This window comes from Giraffa tippelskirchi, chromosome 8, assembly GCF_054371585.1.
Source record: "Giraffa tippelskirchi isolate mGirTip1 chromosome 8, T2T-mGirTip1v1.2.pri, whole genome shotgun sequence".
In the NCBI taxonomy this organism is placed as follows: Eukaryota; Metazoa; Chordata; class Mammalia; order Artiodactyla; family Giraffidae; genus Giraffa; species Giraffa tippelskirchi.
Window position 1 is genome coordinate 115,215,706 of NC_137282.1, and position 17,974 is coordinate 115,233,679.

General features: G+C 36.9%; 1 long non-coding RNA gene across 1 annotated transcript; it reads left to right on the forward strand.

Annotated features, from left to right (window-relative positions):
* The first annotated feature begins 16 nt into the window (after positions 1 to 16).
* LOC145517697 (uncharacterized) lies at positions 17 to 17,569 on the forward strand. The gene is made up of 3 exons (XR_014062271.1): positions 17 to 122; positions 9,905 to 9,947; positions 17,524 to 17,569. It is a non-coding gene; the product is annotated as an uncharacterized LOC145517697 (long non-coding RNA).
* Positions 17,570 to 17,974: the final 405 nt, after the last annotated feature.

Sequence of the window (17,974 nt, forward strand, 5' to 3'; positions counted from 1 at the left end):
GCGGGGCCGGCAGGGCGGGGCGAGCGCGTGCGGGCGGGCCCGACGGGGCGGGGACCGGGGGCTCAGGAATCTAAACTGCCCCCTCCCCCACCGCGCTCAAGTTTCAACGGCCGCTACCTCAGGTGGGTGGTGGTTTCAGACCTTCGCCCCTTGACACAACCACCACAGGGCAACTGCCAGCCATGGGTCCTGACTATATCTCCCACAGACTCTTTGACCCGTAACTCCTAGAGCGCAGCTATTGCCTACGGCTTCCGACTCCCTATTTCCACAAGTTTTCTTGTCTCCTAACACTCGCTTGTTAATGACAAATCAGCCATAACCTTTGACTCCTACACGTCAACTGCTATCCTTGGTCCCTGACTCCTAGAACCCAGGTTTCAGGTTTTTTAAACTTTTGGTTAAAATTAAACTGACAGTATTTATATATTGTCAAGTTGTAAAATTCTAGTTCACTTACTTCTTGTCTATATTTCATTTAACCTGAACTTATATTTTACACTAAATAATTCCACTGAAATGAGAATTTATTTGAAAAGTAGGTAAAAGTCACTCCTTTCCAATGCTTTTCATTTCCTCTTGAAGTTTGACACTTCCAGTTGGGGTCATTGTACATTAGAGTGAAAAATTCCTGTAATACCTCATATAGTTCAGGTTTACTAGTGGCAAATTCTCTCAGCTTTTATTAACATGAAAACGTCTTTATTTCACGTACATTTTTTTGAAGGATAGTTTTGCTGGGTATAGAATTCTATTTTGACATTAAAATTTTTTTTGCGCTTATAAAATGCCTTTCTCTTGATTACTGATTGCCATTATTTCTATTCATAAATTAGCTGTCAGTCTGATTTTTGCTCCTTTGAAGGTAATATGTCTCCTTCTCCCACCCCTGGCTGCTTTAAAATTTTTCCTCTTTTTGGTCTTCAGCATTTTGAGTGTGATGTAACTGTAAGTGTGGTGTGTGTGTTTGTGTGTGTGTGTGTGTGTGTGTGTGTGTGTCTGAAACCTGCTTGGGATTCATAAAGCTTCTTAAATATGATATCTGATTTTTTCTTACTAATTTCTGAAAATTCTTGGTCAATATTTCTTTAAATAACTGCTTCTGTCCCATTCTTCTCTTTCTGGAACTCCAATTACATGTATGTTAAACCTTTCATAGAGTTTTCCATGTCTCTTATACTCCTTTTTGTATTTTTGTCTTCTTTTCTTGTTGTGGGTTCATCTGCATATTTTTTACTGACCTTTCACTCAAGTCAGTAGAAACTCTATTCTGCTCTGTCTGAGCTGGTATACAACCCATCTATTGAATTCTTAATTTAAGTTATAATATTTTCAGTTTCAGAATTTTCATTTGACACCTCCCCTTCCATTCTTTGAATAGATTCAAAGGTTCTGGTGAAATTTATCATTCCTCTATTTTCTTGAACATTTTAATGATATTATTTAAAGTCCCTATCTGATATCTACAATACCCGAGTCAATATGTGGGTCCTCCTGTCTTCTATAATTTGGTCCTGTTTTTTCAAGCTTGTCTCATGATTTCTTATTGAATGTCAGTGTGGCAGAAAAAACTGTAGAAGTTCTGGATGATATGAACTTTCTCCATAGAAGAAAGTTATTTTTATTGTAGTAGGCAGATAGAATACCAGAGGATCACTTGAATCCTATTGAGACTTGGCTTTTAAATTCAGATTTATTTCAGTTTTACCCTGATTCCTAGGTCATGGTACTCAACTGATCTTATAGCTAAAAGCCTGGGATGTTTATTAAGACACCTTCATCCTATGGGCTTGAACTCCTAATTCCTGTCTCCCCAGTTCTGTGCAACTGCTAAAATCTCTGTTCAACTCTTTAGATGCTGCTGTTCTGCTAAGCTTCTTAAAGTCTCTCCCAACAGGTATACATCTTAAGAACTGACTGATGATTTGAGGGAAATCTGTACACAGATTTTGGGGCTCACATCTCTGCAGTTTGCTCCTCTCTAGAAATTTGTCCCTCAAATCTCAGCTCCTTTTGTTCTCAGACTCCCATGTCTGCTCCTAGCCTACTGAGATTACTGCTGTCTGTTTAGCTCTGTTAATCCTTGTGCCAACTGAAAAATTCTTTGGAGGGGGAGGAAGGGATGAAAAGAGCTGAGTTAAATCTGGGTCTTGTCCTTAGTACTTTCATGCTCTCAAGGATCGAAGCCAACCAAGTCCTGCTGTTGTTGGTTGTTCTCTAGTGTCTTCAAACAGTTGTTTTATGTATATATACACACACATATATATGTATATATATGTATATATATATACTGGAGAAGGAAATGACAACCCACTCCAGTGTTCTTGCCTGGAGAATCCCAGGGATGGCAGAGCCTGGTGGGCTGCCGTCTATGGGGTCGCACAGAGTCGGACACGACTGAAGCGACTTAGCATATATGTATATATATAATGTGTATAGTTGTTAATATATGTCAAATTATTGTTAAATATTGTTAAATAATTTAAATATGTATTTGTTTCTTTATAGTTGTTGTATATGTAATATGAGTGTTAAATATATATATATATTTATGTATATTTGTCCTATTTTTGTAATTGTTTCCTACAGGAGGTCTAATCCAGCATAAGCTAATTCATTATGACTAGGCTATTTGCATCTTCCATACTTCACACCACTTGATTTTCATAGCTTATCCAGAACCCACACATCCTCATCCCCACAGCTCAACTCCTAAATGTTAAAATCTTTGATACCTTCATCATGCCATTTTGTGCTAATTCCTAAAGGTTTTGATTCCTATATTTTAACTTTTATTTCCATGTCCCAAGACTTTTGACATCCAATTGTATCTGTGATTCCCACATTCCAACATTTTTGACTCTCACAGCCCAAGCACCAATGATGATTTCTGACCTTCCTATTGCATATGCCACACAATAAATACCCCATTATTTTAACTGCTTATAGCCTTTGCCTAACTTCTAGATCTCAACCACATTTTAAGGCTATTTTTTAAAATAGCACTTCTGTTACTTCAATTTTCAGGTCATTAGGAGAGGGAAAATTAGGTTTGATCATTTGTCTTTTTTCCCACTCCAGAATATCCTTGACACAAGTATAAGGTTGTGGTAAAAACAGCACCTGACTGTTCTGTGGATTCACCAGGTAATTCTGGAAATAAGAAATCAATTATTTTTTTCCTTTCAAATTTGAGTGACCACAGAAGATTTCTGTTTAATTATCACTCTCTTCCATGATTTTCTATCAACAAAATATGCACACAACACCATATCTTTTTGTCAATTAACAAAATTTAAGATAGAATTGTGTCACTACAGCTATTAAAATTAGCACAGAAGATGCTCTAGGATGTCAAATAATTCATTTCTATCACAAAACTCAATTAAAGGAGGGACATTTAGAGCCCTTAGGAATTACAAAATTATCTTCCTTTATGGCAGCTAGCCTTCTAAAAAAGACAGATAGATCTTTAATCTTTGTATCTTTTTAGAGGATTCAATTAGCATATGTAATTCTGGTGCTTTAGGAAATTCACCTAACAACTCTTAGTTTTGACTTATTATTTCTAAGGTCAGGATAAGAGTAAGTCTATAATTCAAAAATTTTGCAAGAAGTAATACTGAGATGAGCAGTCAAGCACAGCGGTTAGGAAAAGAACATGGAGCCAAAAAGCCTGGATTAGGACACCAGCTCCATCACTTACTAGCTGGTAAACTTGTGGAAGTTACTTAACCTCTCCAGGTCTTCATTTCCTCAACTATAAAATGGAGACTACTAGTACATATCTCATAGGTTGCTGTGATGATTCATGAGTTTATATATAATAAGTACTACATTTTCAGGCTTCCCAGGTGGCTAAGCAGTAAAGAATTCAATTGCCAATGCAAGAAAATGCAGGAGATGTGGGTTTGATCCCATGATCAGGAAGATCCCCTGGAGGAAGAAATGGCAACTCCATTGTTCTTGCCTGGAAAATCCCATGGAGAGAGGAGCCTGGCAAGCTGCAGCCCATAGGGACACAACTATGGGACACAACTAAGCACGCACACACAAATACTAATTTTATTATCAAGTGAACCCATATTCTTTGAATATCATATCTAAGTCAGTAGTTTAATGGAATAGTATTATGAATTTAATCAGTTAATTATTCTATACTTTTTTACTTTGTAAATTTACTATCCAATTGGATATTACTTCATTGTCCCTCCTACCCCACCCACCTTCTCAACCCTGAAAATTTTTGAAAAGCTGTGACATTACCTACATTAACAACATTTCTTTTCTCATGTTTTTGTATGTGGTAGGACTGAAACTTCAAAATGATTCAACTAAAATTCTCACTTTATGAATACTTAAAATGTAAAACCTATAATCAATCATTTACTTTAGTAACACATATAAGCAAAATATAGAAAGAATTAGTACACATTTCCCTTAAATGTATTCTGCAAATGTAATTTTATTAAATACACATAGTAAAGTTGCTTAATATGTCAGTAAGTTTGGGGAATCCAGCAGAGGGCAGGCAGGTAAGAGAAATGGAAGGAGAATACATCCAATGAATTCAAATTTACATAAAACCCCTCCAAAACACAAAAGTCCTGTAAAATATTGACCTATGTAGACTTCTTTCATGTTGGTTGATTTCAACTATATTTTTTTTGTCAAGTCATTAAACTCCATTTATTTAAATATCTAGTGTGAAACCAGAGTAAAAAAAATTTTTTTTTCTTCACTCATGATATGGGCTTCACCAGTGGCTCAGCAGTAGAGAATCCGCCTGCAATGCAGGAGATGGAGGCAAGAGACATGGATTCAATCCCTGCATCAGGAAAATCTCCTAGAGAAAGGAAATAGCAACTTACTCCAGTATTCCTACCTGGAAAAATCCCAATCCATGGGTTGCAAAAGAGTCAGACACGACTGGGTAATTAAACAATAACAAAATGATATGGATATGGATATGAATTATTTCACAATCTTGATTAGTACATGTATACTAAAAACTATACATACTTTTTCTTTAAATGACTTATTTTAACTCAGTGGTAATAATAAGGATATACTGCTATGTATTAATAATGCTGTTTTTTGACAAATAAAAATTAATATTTCTCATTCTGTACATTGATTTGTACACTGACAAACCTAGACAGTATTCTGTACATTGCCTTGCATTACTTGCATATCACAAGCTGGAATCAAGATTGCTGGGAGAAATATCAATAACCTCAGATATGCAGATGTTACCACTCTAACAGCAGAAAGTGAAGAGGAACTAAAGAACCTTTTGATGAGGGTGAAAGATGAGAGTGAAAAAGCTGGCTTGAAACTCAACACTAAAAAAAACTAAGATCATGGCACCCAGTCCCATTACTTCATGGCAAATAGAAGGGGAAAAAGTGGAAGCAGTGACAGATTTTATTTTCCTGGGCTACCAAATCACTGCAGATGGTGACTGCAGCCCTGAAATTAAAAGAAGCTTGCTCATGGGAAGGAACGCTATGACAAACCTAGACAGCATATTAAAAAGTGGAGACATCACTTTGCCAACAAAGGTCTGTCTAGTCAACGCTATGGTTTTTCCAGTAGTCATGTACGGATGTGAGAGTTGGATCATATAGAAGGTTGAGCACCAAAGAATTGATACTTTCGAATTGTGGTGCTGGAAAAGGCTCTTGAGAGTCCCTTGGGCAGCAAGAAGATCAAACCAGTCAATTCTAGAGGAAATCAACCCTGAATATACATTGGAAGGACTGATGCTGAAGCTGAACTCCAATACTTTGGCCACCTGATGCAAAGATTCTTTGGAAAAGACCCTGATGCTGGGAAAGATTGAAGGCAGAAAGAGAAGGGGACGACAGAGGACAAAATGGTTGGATGGCATCACCAACTCAATGGACATGATTTGAGCAAACTCCAGGAGATGTTGGAGGACAGAGAAGCGTAGTGTGCTGCAGTCCATGGGGTCGCAAAAAGTCGAACATGGCTTAGTAACAGCAACTTGCATATTAGTTCCTCCACATAATAATAAAGAGTTTAAGGCACTGATTACATAAGCATTATGTTGATATGCATCTTAAATTACTGCTAAGAAGGCTCACGATAATATGTGACCTGATATACAGTGCTATTCTGAAAAGCTATTTTGCAATTTATATCAAGAACCTTAAAAACGTTCATTATCTTCACCCAACTTCTAGAAAGTGATTCTAACAAAATAGCCTAATTTTTTAAAAGTTTTATATGCAAAGATATTTATTACAGTGTGATTTGCAATTGGAATAAGCAGAAATGCTTAAGTAAATTATGGTATAACATATGGCAGAATCCTCTATAGTCATTAAGAATTATATTTATGAAGAGTTTTGTAAAAAAAATATGGAAATGTTGTTATAAGGTTAAGTGTAAAAGGAAAAATGGAACAATATATCATTTCAATCACATGAAAAAAGCATAGAAAACGTGAGTGGAACAGAATACAAACAAATGTTAACAAGGCTGTCTTATGAATCGTGGAATTAAGAGGTGTTTTTTCTCTTCTTCATCATATTTCTGTGTTTTCATGATCCTCTAAAATGTACATTATTCACTTTTATAATGAGAGAAAAACTTGTAGCAAAAAGTGATCCTGACATAGATTACAATTAATCTTATTAATGCACTTAATATTAACAAAGTGCTAATGGCAGGTGTATATATTTAAAGGAAAGACCAATTAGAAAAACTGAACTTGACCAGACAGGCACTACTGCCACAAATCTCTTTTGGAACAAGGCAAAATGTGGATATGGTGTGTGTGTGTGTGTGTGTGTGTATGTAAATTTTTTAAATAATGTAATCTTAAATTGAAACAGAAAATATAAAATGTGTAAACTCTAGGGGAACAGGGCAGAAAAAAAGACCTATTGCTAGTCATAGCCCATTTTATGCACAGAGCTACTTACCAGAAATAGGCATGTCCCCATTTCAAGTGCTTTCCTTTAAAAGATTTCTGTAAAATACATTTAAAGCCATATCAATGATAGCAGTACTGCTTAACTGTTTTTAGAGTAAAATTAATTTGAACTAAAATATAAAATTAGATCCTTCACATACTAATATTACTTTGCACAGGCAAAATCTATACTATTTCTTAAGACCCAAGCCCCTTCCTTAGAGGTCAACATTTTCTTTTTGCTAAGAGTTATGTTTTAAATTTGCTGTGAGGATACCCAGATAACCAAGCAGGTCTCTTACTATAAGGAAAAATGAGAGCGCCTAAGAATATCTCAAGGAAAACCAAGTTGTGAACTCTCTTCTATCTCCTTTCCTTTCCTGTCTCCCATCTCCCCTGCCCCAATACACATTAACACCATTCCCACAATTAGGTTACATCATACCCAGGAGCTTAGGAGAGATGATACCCACATTAAATCCTACCCACTCCAGTATTCTTGCCTGGAGAATCCTAGGGACGGCGGAGCCTGGTGAGCTGCCGTCTATGGGGTCGCACAGAGTCGGACACGACTGAAGCGACTTAGCATAGCATAGCATTTTAAAACAGTATTTCTATCATTTTCTCCTGATTATAGAAGAAATCCATGATTTTTATATAAAATTGCATGGTACATAATTGTATAAAATCAAAAGTAAAAATTACCAAGAACGGCAGCCTCTCAAAAATAACCTATTTTAATATAGCAGCATGTCTTGCCATTTCTCTGTCTCTGCACATACATATATGGGCAAAAAATATTTTTTGATAGGAATGAGATCATGCTATAAAACTGTTTTGTACCTTGATTTTTCTGTTTAACAGAATATACATTTTAGATGTATTTCAATGTCAGTATTATAAATCTACCTCATTTCTTTTTTAATAACTCCATATTCCTCCATATGTGTATACTATGATTTATTTAATCAATCCTGTACTGAGAGAAATTTACTTCTTTTTACTTCATAACTACAGCTTATTGTAGCAATGTTAAGTCAACTAACATATTCCTTACAACTAGGAGAGGCAGAAAAGACAAAATTTTGCCCTCAGGGCATCTACAAACACTGCTCAAAAAAAGCATTCCCAGGTTAACTGGTACATAAGTTGATTATACATATACTCTTATGTTGTATGTTGACGTATACATACAGTTTATTGTTCTCCAAGAACACTTCATCTTGTATATTGTCACCCTGTATATTTAAATTATATGCAGAGCACATCATGAGAAACGCTGGGCTGGATGAGGCACAGCTGGAATCAAGATTGCCGGGAGAAATATCAGATATGCAGATGACACCAATCTTATGGCAGAAAAAGAAGAAGGACTAAAGAGTCACTTGATGAAAGTGAAAGAGGAGAGTGAAAAAGTTGGCTTAAAGTTCAACATTCAGAAAACTAAGATCATGGCATCTGGTCCCATCACTTCATGGGAAATAGATGAGGAAACAGTGGCAGACTTTATTTTGGGGGTCTCCAAAATCACTGCAGATGGTGACTGCAGCCATGAAATAAAAAGACGCTTACTTCTTGGAAAGAAAGTTATGACCAAACTAGGCAGCATATTAAAAAGCAGAGACATTACTTTGCCAACAAAGATTAGTCTCGTCAAGGCTATGGTTTTTCCAGTGGTCATGTATGAATGTGAGATTTGGACTATAAAGAAAGCTGAGTACCAAAGAATTGATGCTTTTGAACTGTGGTATTGGAGAAGACTCTTGAGAGTCCCTTGGACTGCAAGGAGATCCAACTAGTTCATCCTAAAGGAAATCAGTACTGACTATTCATTGGAAGGACTGATGTTGAAGCTGAAACTCCAACACTTTGGCCACCTGATGCAGAGATTCTTTGGAAAAGACCCTGATGCTGGGAAAGATTGAAGGCAGGACGAGAAGGGGACGACAGAGGATGAGATGGTTGGATGGCATCACCGACTCAATGGACGTGAGTTTGAGTAAGCTCCAGCAGTTGGTGATGGACCAGGAACCCTGGCGTGCTGCAGTTCATGGGGTTGCAAAGAGTTGGACATGACTGAGCAACTGAACTGAAGTGAAGAACACTTCTGAGAATTGAAGGGGGAGATATTAATGCATACTCTGGGCTAATCATGAAACCATCCTGTAGGGTGAAGCTAAGGTTTATACTGGCTGTGAGAAAAGAAGTTGGGGGAATCACTGTGGGCAAATAGGATGAAGGGGACTTCTGTGTAGAGGACTGGTTGGCAAGCCTGTCAGATTCTAAATGGGGTAAGGAGAGCATTCCATCGTGAGAGTGGTCCTTGGAGTGTCAGAAACTAGCAGAGGAGGAGAGTATCCACACAAGAGTTTTGGCCAATTGTGGGATTTTGGAGCCCAGGTGATATGAAGAGTATGTGTGCATTGAGGGCATGTTGGGGGCATAGTACAGGATTTTGATGTTCAACAGGCCTGATAAAGGCATCTATGCAGGTGTGTGGTAGGGGCTAGCAAGGCATAGGGAATCAGACAGCACCTGGGAAGGTTGAGAAGAGTGTTTACGTGGAGTGGTGTCCTATAAGAGGTATCAGAGCCCAAGCAGAGAAAGAAGATATCAATGCAGGGGAGAAATTGGCAATGGAGTTGGAAAACTGATTGGGAAATTGATGAAATAAATACATAACAATAATGGAAGTCAGATTTTTCATTGTGGGAAAAGGAAATTATAAATATGGAAAGGGGAAAAGCTAGGATGAACCTTGTGGTGTTGGATTCAGATTAGAAGTATCAGTGAAAATTCATGGTTTTCAATATGTAGAGATAAATATAGAAATAAATTTAGGTGCGTGTATATACCTACATATATGCCTACTGAGAGTTCCTGAGGTCAGCAATACCCCAACATTAATGAGCACACCTAACATCCAGAACTTGGCCTCTAAAAATTATTTTCTACTTACAGGAACCAGTCCCATGGAGAAATAGCAGATTCCAAGTTGGGACACGTAAGTACAAAATGTTTAGAACATTTTGTGGGTGTCAAAAACTAAGGAAATCTTCAAAGAATAAAGGGGGCCTATCAAAAGGCCATAAGAGTCAGCTTGAAGGGGCTCCCACTTGCCAAATCTAGGAAAAACCAGGCATCAAAGTAAATTATAGTGATAGATTATAACATTTGATGAAGAATGGATTATTTACATACTCTCATTGCAGTTCCTCGCAAAATACGTACTAATTAAAGAAAGCAAAAAAGGGTAACTTTTCAGTGCAAAAATCTCACTCACCACCTTAACTGGGTGATTAACATAGATTCTATTAGTAATGGGACAAATATAAATCATGTGCCTCTTGACAGGAGCAGTAATAACAGCATCATCTCTGTGATAGTCTCACAAAAGATGCATGTTCTGAATCTAATCTTGAAGCAGTATGATTAACGTCAAGCTCAAATTGAGAGATATTCTACAAAATAAGTGGCCTATAATCTTCCAGGGTAAATGAACATCAGTGAAAGGCTGATCCACTAAGAAAACTAAAAGAGAAACAATAAATTAAATGCAATGTGGGACTTCCCTGGAAGTCCAGTGGTTAAAACTCCACACTTGCAATGCAGGAGGCACGGGTTTGATCGTTGGCCAGGGAACTAAGATCCCACATGCCGCAACATGGCCAGAGATTTTTTTTTAAAAAAATGCAATGCATGATTTGAACTGGATAATTTTATAATAAAGGACACATTGGGAATACTTGGCAAACTTGAGTGAGATCTAAGAATTAGAAGGCAATAATGTATCAATGTTAATTTCCTGATTTCATGATTGTATCGCAGTTATGTAAAAGAATGTCCTTGTTTATAGAAAATAAATACTGACATATTAGGGGATAAGATAATTGTGCTTCTTAAAATTGCTATGTGTCTTAGGTTTGAAGAAATTCAGTCAATGACAATTTTTATTATCCTTGAAACAACATCACTTAAATAGTTGGGTGTTCTGTCCATACAGACAATAATCTGTAAAATATTCCAAGACCCCTAGGACTGGTTCTTTGTAATGGCAGAATTCATTTTAAGAAAATAAATCCTCTGAGAGATGGTCTTTACCTAGAAGGCCTAAAGCAGAGCCCATCATGTGTGCTTTAGGAACATACTTGGATTACTGTTTTACAAAGGAAAAAATGAAGATACATTCCAGGTACATGCCAGTAATGCTTGCCATTAATTCACTGATAAGATCTCATTGGGTGATAATCTGAGAAGTCAAAATGTTGGCCTCAGGAGTCCAAGGGAACCTGTCTGAATGATGGATGTACAACCCAATTTTAAAGTGTTAAAAGGAGACAATGGTTGGGTAAAGCATCTGTCACCCTGCCTGAGAAGAGAGGCCATGTAATCATAGTGCTAAAAGCTACACTGAACCACTTTCAGGGCTACCACTCTGTAGAGTGATACCAAAAACCTTCTCTGGAGATGCCCACTTACAGAGTGATCACAGTATATGTTTGGTTGGTGGTTTCTCTTTCAAGATGATTTTCAAGAATTAGCATATTTGAAAATGGAAAACAGTATATGGCATTTCCAAAGGCCCAACTTGAAACCAGATAATTTGAACATAGGTTGTACCAGAGACACTTCACAAAGTGATTGCCACAGGCTTGGCACCTTCAGCAATGGCCTGACATTAGCCATTTGTAAACAAGCCCTTGTGTGTGCCTAGTGTTGGACATTTCATTCACAGGCCCTCTTGGACTACCTCACCTACAGATAGCCTGGGGATGACCATTTTCAAGAGACACTAGAATTTTGATGGGAGGAGAGTTTGGGAGAGAATGAATATATATGTATGTCTTAGTCCCTTTGCTCGAAATTATCACAGCATCATTAATGGGCTATACTCCAATATAAAACAAAAAGTTTTTTTCTAAAAGAGACACCAGAATTTTGAAAATGGACCAAGCCAAGATATTTCTTAAATGAGCTATCCTAATCAAGCTTTCTTCCTCCATCTTTCTACTGCTCTACATTCACCCTCAGACATATACTTGGACAGTCTGTTTAAAACTGGGATGATGTACGTCAGTTTATAACTGTGTCTACTGCAATGCAATGTAGATGGATCAGCCTTAATCATTTCTCAAGCTGGTTCACTAACTGCAGACTTTTCGCTTATCTGTATGGCAAATAACAGATTGCCTTAATGATTACCTATCAGCAATATTTTGCAAGTAGTATCCAATTGCACCTGCAACATGGGAGACCTGGATTTGATCCCTGGGTTGGGAAGATCAGTGAGAGGAGGGCATGGCAACCCACAGTATTCTTGCCTGGAGAATCCCCGTGGACGGAGGAGCAGGGAGGGCTACAGTCCACGGGGTCACATAGAGGTGGACACGGCTGAGCTACTGAACACAGTAAAGCGCAGTATCCAATCGCAAGTGATTTTATTGATTCCTGGAATATATAAAGAATGTTATGCCAAGTTACCTCTTTGTGAAATAGGTTACATTCATTTAAAATGCTGATCTTCTTCACTGCATGAATCATGCCTTCAGCCTTTTTCACTTCCTCCATGATGCCTTTCAAAAAATTTATCACAGAGAAACACTTACTTTATCATTTGATTATTCTTATCAACTGAGATGATATTTGGTCATCATATGAATAAGATAGGCTCTTAAATGAGGACAATACTGTTTTAAAAAACTAGATCCTAATTTGCCTAGTTTTTGGAAATTCGGAAAGAGCGATTCATTCTATCTGAAATTTTTACAGAAAATTTGACTTTCAAAAATGCATTGTTATTATACAAGTAAATATAGGTGGCATTTTATGTGAAATGTCTATATTCTCATACAAATGTGTTTCCTTTCTCATAGTCACTGGCTTCATATTTTTTCTCTTCTTCAGTGTAATCTCCATAATTTGTATTTTTCTTTGTGATTTGGTTCCTTGCAGGAATTTGATATGTAAGTGAAGAATCTATACAGACAACAAATTAGAAATTATATAAGTGAAAAATACAATGTATTTAAATAACTATTGGCCAGAGAGTAGACCTTTTCATGCTATAGTTACCCATACCCACCCTATCTCTTTACCTCTTGTTATAGACTGGGTGTTTGGGTTCCACCAAAATTAATACGTTGAAACACTAATCTCTAGCATAACTTATGTTTGAAACAGGGCCTGTGAGGAGGTGATAAAGGTTAAATGAAGTCATAAGGGTAGGGCCCTAATGTAATAAAGTAGGTATCCTCGTGAGAAAAGGAAGAGACACCAGAACTCTCTCTCTTCTCAACCACATGAGGACACAGTGAGAAAAGCTACTGCTGCTAAGTCGCTTCAGTCGTGTCCGACTCTGTGCAACCCCATAGATGGCAGCCCACCAGGCTCCCCCATCCCTGGGATTCTCCAGGCAAGAACACTGGAGTGGGTTGCCATTTCCTTCTCCAATGCATGAAAGTGAAAAGTGAAAGTGAAGATGCTCAGTCGTGTCCAACTTTTAGCGACCCCGTGAACGGCAGCCTACCAGGCTCCTCTGTCCATGGGACTGTCCAGGCAAGAGTGCTGGAGTGGGTTGCCATTGCCTTCTCCGACAGTGAGAAAAGGGCCATTTGCAAACCAGGAAGAGAGCTCTAATTCAGAAACTATACCCTGCCAGACCTTCATCTTGGACTTTCCAGCCTCCAGAACTGTGAGAAAGCAAATTTCTGTTATTTAACCCACATTATCATGGTATTTTGTTATGACGGCCCCAGCAAACTTAGACACCCCTATTCTTCTCTTCCTCCCGGAGCACACACCTCTCCATGCATGCTGGTGCTCATCTAGCCCTAGAATTCAACTATATGCATGTTTGGATTACTTTATTTTGTTACTACACCTCACAGAGTGTTTGAATGGAATATGCACCGCACATAATCGTATTATTTATTTTTATTTGATGTACAAAGAACTGTGTTCTTAAGTAGCTAAGTTCTACTCTGCCTTTTCAGCCTTAGAATCTATTAAGGGCACTTTTCATCTTGTAGCTCTTAAAGCTTGTATCCTTTTACCAACTGCTTCCTATTTCTTCCACCCCACAAGCCCCTGGAAACCTCTCTGTTTCTGTGAGTTTGATTTTTTAAAAGATTCCACAGATAAGTAATATCATACAGTATTTGTCACTGTCTGGCTTATGTAACTTAACAAAATGCCCTCAAGGTCCACCCATGTCACAAATGACAGGATTTTCTTCTTTCTCATAATTGAATAATATTTATATATATAATATTCATGTGTGTATATATATATATCTTATTTATCCATTGATGGATACTTAAGTTGCTTCCATATCTTGACTATTGTAAATAAAGCCTCAATGAACATAGGAGGGCAGATATATCTTCAAGAAAGTAATTTTCTTTCCTTTGCATATGTATCCAGAAGTGGGATTGCTGGATCACATAATAGTTCTTTATTTTTTTTTTTGAGGAATCTCCATACTGTTTTCCAAGGTGATGGCATCAACTTCCATTCCCACCAACAGTACCCTTTTCTCCACATTCTTCCCAACATTTACTTCTTGTCTTTTTAATGATAGCCATTGTAACTGTTGTAAGGTGATATTTCACTATGCTTTTGATTTGCATTGACCTGATTATTAGTGGTACTGAGCATCTTTAATATACTAGTTGTCCATCTGTATGCCTTCTTTGGAAAGATTCCCATACAGATCTTCTGACCATTAATTGGATTGTTTGGGGGTTTTGCTACTGAGTTGTATGAATTCCTTATATATTTTATATATTAACTGCCTTATCAGATATGTGGTTTGCAAATATTTTCTCTCATTCTGTAGGTTACCTTTTCATTTTGTTGATGGTTTCCTTTGCTGTGTAGAAACCTTTTAGCTTCTATAGTGTAGTATAGTATAGTATAGGATAGGATAGGATAGGATAGGATAGTATAATATAGTCCCATTTGTTTATTTTTGCTTTTGTTATCTTTGCTTTTGGTGTCAAATTCAAAACAACATTGTTAAGACCAAAGTCAAGGAACTTACTCCCTATGTTGTCTAGGAATTTTACAGTTTCAGGTCTTAAATTTGAGTCTGTATCTGTTTTGAATTGATTTTTGTATATGCAGAAAAGGAGCATTCGGTTTCATTTGTTTGTGGAATCCATTTTTCCTAGCATCCTTTATTGAAGAAACTATCCTTTCTCCACTGAATATTCTTAGTTTTTTAAAAATTAATTGATTATAAATGTGTCACTTTATTTTTAGGCTCTCTACTCTGTTCCATTGATCTATATGTGTGGTTTTGTGTCAATACTATACTGTTTTGATTATTATATTTTTGTAATATAGTTTGAATCAGGATGTGTGATGCTTCCAGCTTTGTTCTCATTTCTCAAAATTGCTTTGGTTAATTTGAGATCTTTTGTGGATCCATACAAGTTTTAGGATTTTTTTTTTAGATTTCTGTGAAAAATTACATTGAAATTTTGGTAAGGATTGTATTGAATCTATAGATTGCTTTGGGTAGTTTGGATATATAAACAATTTAAGTCTTCCAATCTATTAACATAGAATATTTTCCTTCCTTGAGGCTTCTTAAGTTTCTTTCATAAGTAGTTTAGAGTTGTCAGTATATAGATCTTTCACCTCCATGGTTAGATTTATTTCTAAGTATTCTACTCTTTAATAAACAAGAATATTTGGATCATTGAAAAAGCAAGAGAGTTACAGAAAAACATCTATTTCTGCTTTATTGACTATGCCAAAGCCTTTGACTGTGTGGATCACAACACACTGTGGAAAATTCTGAAAGAGATGGGAATACCAGGCCACCTGACCTGCCTCTTGAGAAACCTGTATGCAGGTCAGGAAGTAACAGTTAGAACTGGCCATGGAACAACAGACTGGTTCCAAATAGGAAAAGGAGTACGTCAAGGCTGTATATTGTCACCTTGCCTATTTAACTTATATGCAGAGTACATCATGAGAAACGCTGGGCTGGATGAAGCACAAGCTGGAATCAAGATTGCCGGGAGAAATATCAATAACCTCAGATATGCAGGTGATACCACCCTTATGGCAGAAAGTGAAGAAGAACTAAAGAGCCTCTTGATGAAAGTGAAAGAGGAGAGTGAAAAAGTTGGCTTGAAGTTCAACGTTCAGAAAACTAAGATCATGGCATCTGGTCCCATCACTTCATGGCAAATAGATTGGGAAACAGTGGCTGACTTTATTTTTTTGAGCTCCAAAATCACTGCAGATGGTGATTGCAGCCATGAAATTAAAAGACGCTTACTCCTTGGAAGGAAAGTTATGACCAACCTAGACAGCATGTTAAAAAGTAGAGACATTACTTTGTCAACAAAGATCCATCTAGTTAAGGCTATGGTTTTTCCAGTAGTCATGTATGGATGTGAGATTTGGACTATAAAGAAAGCTGAGCACCAAAGAATTGATGCTTTTGAACTGTGGTGCTGGAGAAGACTCTTGAGAGTCCCTTGGACTGCAAGGAGATCCAATCAGTCCATCCTAAAGGAGATCAGTCCTGAGTGTTCATTGGAAGGACTGATGCTAAGGCTGAAACTCCAATACTTTGGCCACCTGATGTGAAGAACTGACTCATTGGAAAAGACCCTGATGCTGGGAAGGATTGGGGGCAGGAGGAGAAGGGGATGACAGAGGATAAGATGGTTGGATAGCATTACTGACTCAATGGACATGGGTTTGGGTGGACTCTGGCAGTTGGTGTTGGACAGAGAGGCCTGGCGTGCTGCGGTTCATGGGGTCACAAAGAGTCGGACATGACTAAGCAACTGAACTGATGTTCAACTGATTTTATTCTTTTCGATGCTATTGTAAGTGGGATTGTTTCTGTAACATTTTTTATCGTTTGTTGTTAATTACAGAAATAAAACTTATTTTTGTATATGGACTTTGAATTCTGCAATTTTATTGAATTTATTGATTAGTTCTAACAGTTTTTTTGTAGAGTCTTTAGGGTTTTCTGTATAAAAGTATCGTGTCATCTGCAAATAAACACAGTTTTACTTCTTCCTTTCCAATTTGGGTGTCTTGTATTTCTTTTCTTGCCCAATTGTTCTGACTAGGACTTCTAGTACTATGTTGAATAAGATTGGTGAGAATGGACATTTTTTTTATTCCTGATCTTATGGGAAAAGCTTTCAACTTTTCACCATTAAGTATAATGTTAGCTGTGGGTTTGTCATATAACCTTTATTATGTTGATGTACATTCCTTCTATATCTAGTATGTAATTTTTCTCTATCACCATGTTCAAACCTCTAAGTTATATTGATGAGATCATACACATGAAGTACTTTTGTAGATCTTCTAGCACCTTAAATATGTAAAGTGTAATATTATTGTATTGCCTGACATTATAATAGAAATGTTTTAATACTTCAATCCTGCACTTTAAAATGCAATCTGGAAGAGAGAATTCATTAACATTGTCAACAGATATATTGACTGTATGCGCTGCACAAATAATTCACATGCCTGCATTGCATAAACCTATTATTACCAGAAAGGAACATTTTGTCTGCCTTTTTCTTCCACTCCAGATGTGCTGTTGGATGGACTGAAACTGCACAAGCAAAAGTGACATCATTTCAAGTGAAGTTCTTTGTATTTTAAGGAGCAAAGAAATAATAGGACCTACAAGAAAAAAATAATTAAGTTAAAAATGGCTCTGGTGTCTAAAGAAATATTTTTATAAATAATTTGTGCATGTGTAAATTCAATTGGCACAAATAACTGAGGGCTGTTAAAATTCATATAAGTAGTCAGTAGATTTTTCATTCAGAATTGCTACAACATGTGGTATACTTATGGTCAATTAATCCATGACAAGGAGGCAAGAATATACAATGGAGAAAAGACAGTCTCTTCAAATAAATGGTGCTGGGAAAACTGGATGTAAAAAAAACATGTAAAAAAATGAAATTAGAACATTCTCTAACACCATATATAAAAATAAACTCAAAATGGATTAAAGACCTAAATGTAGACTGG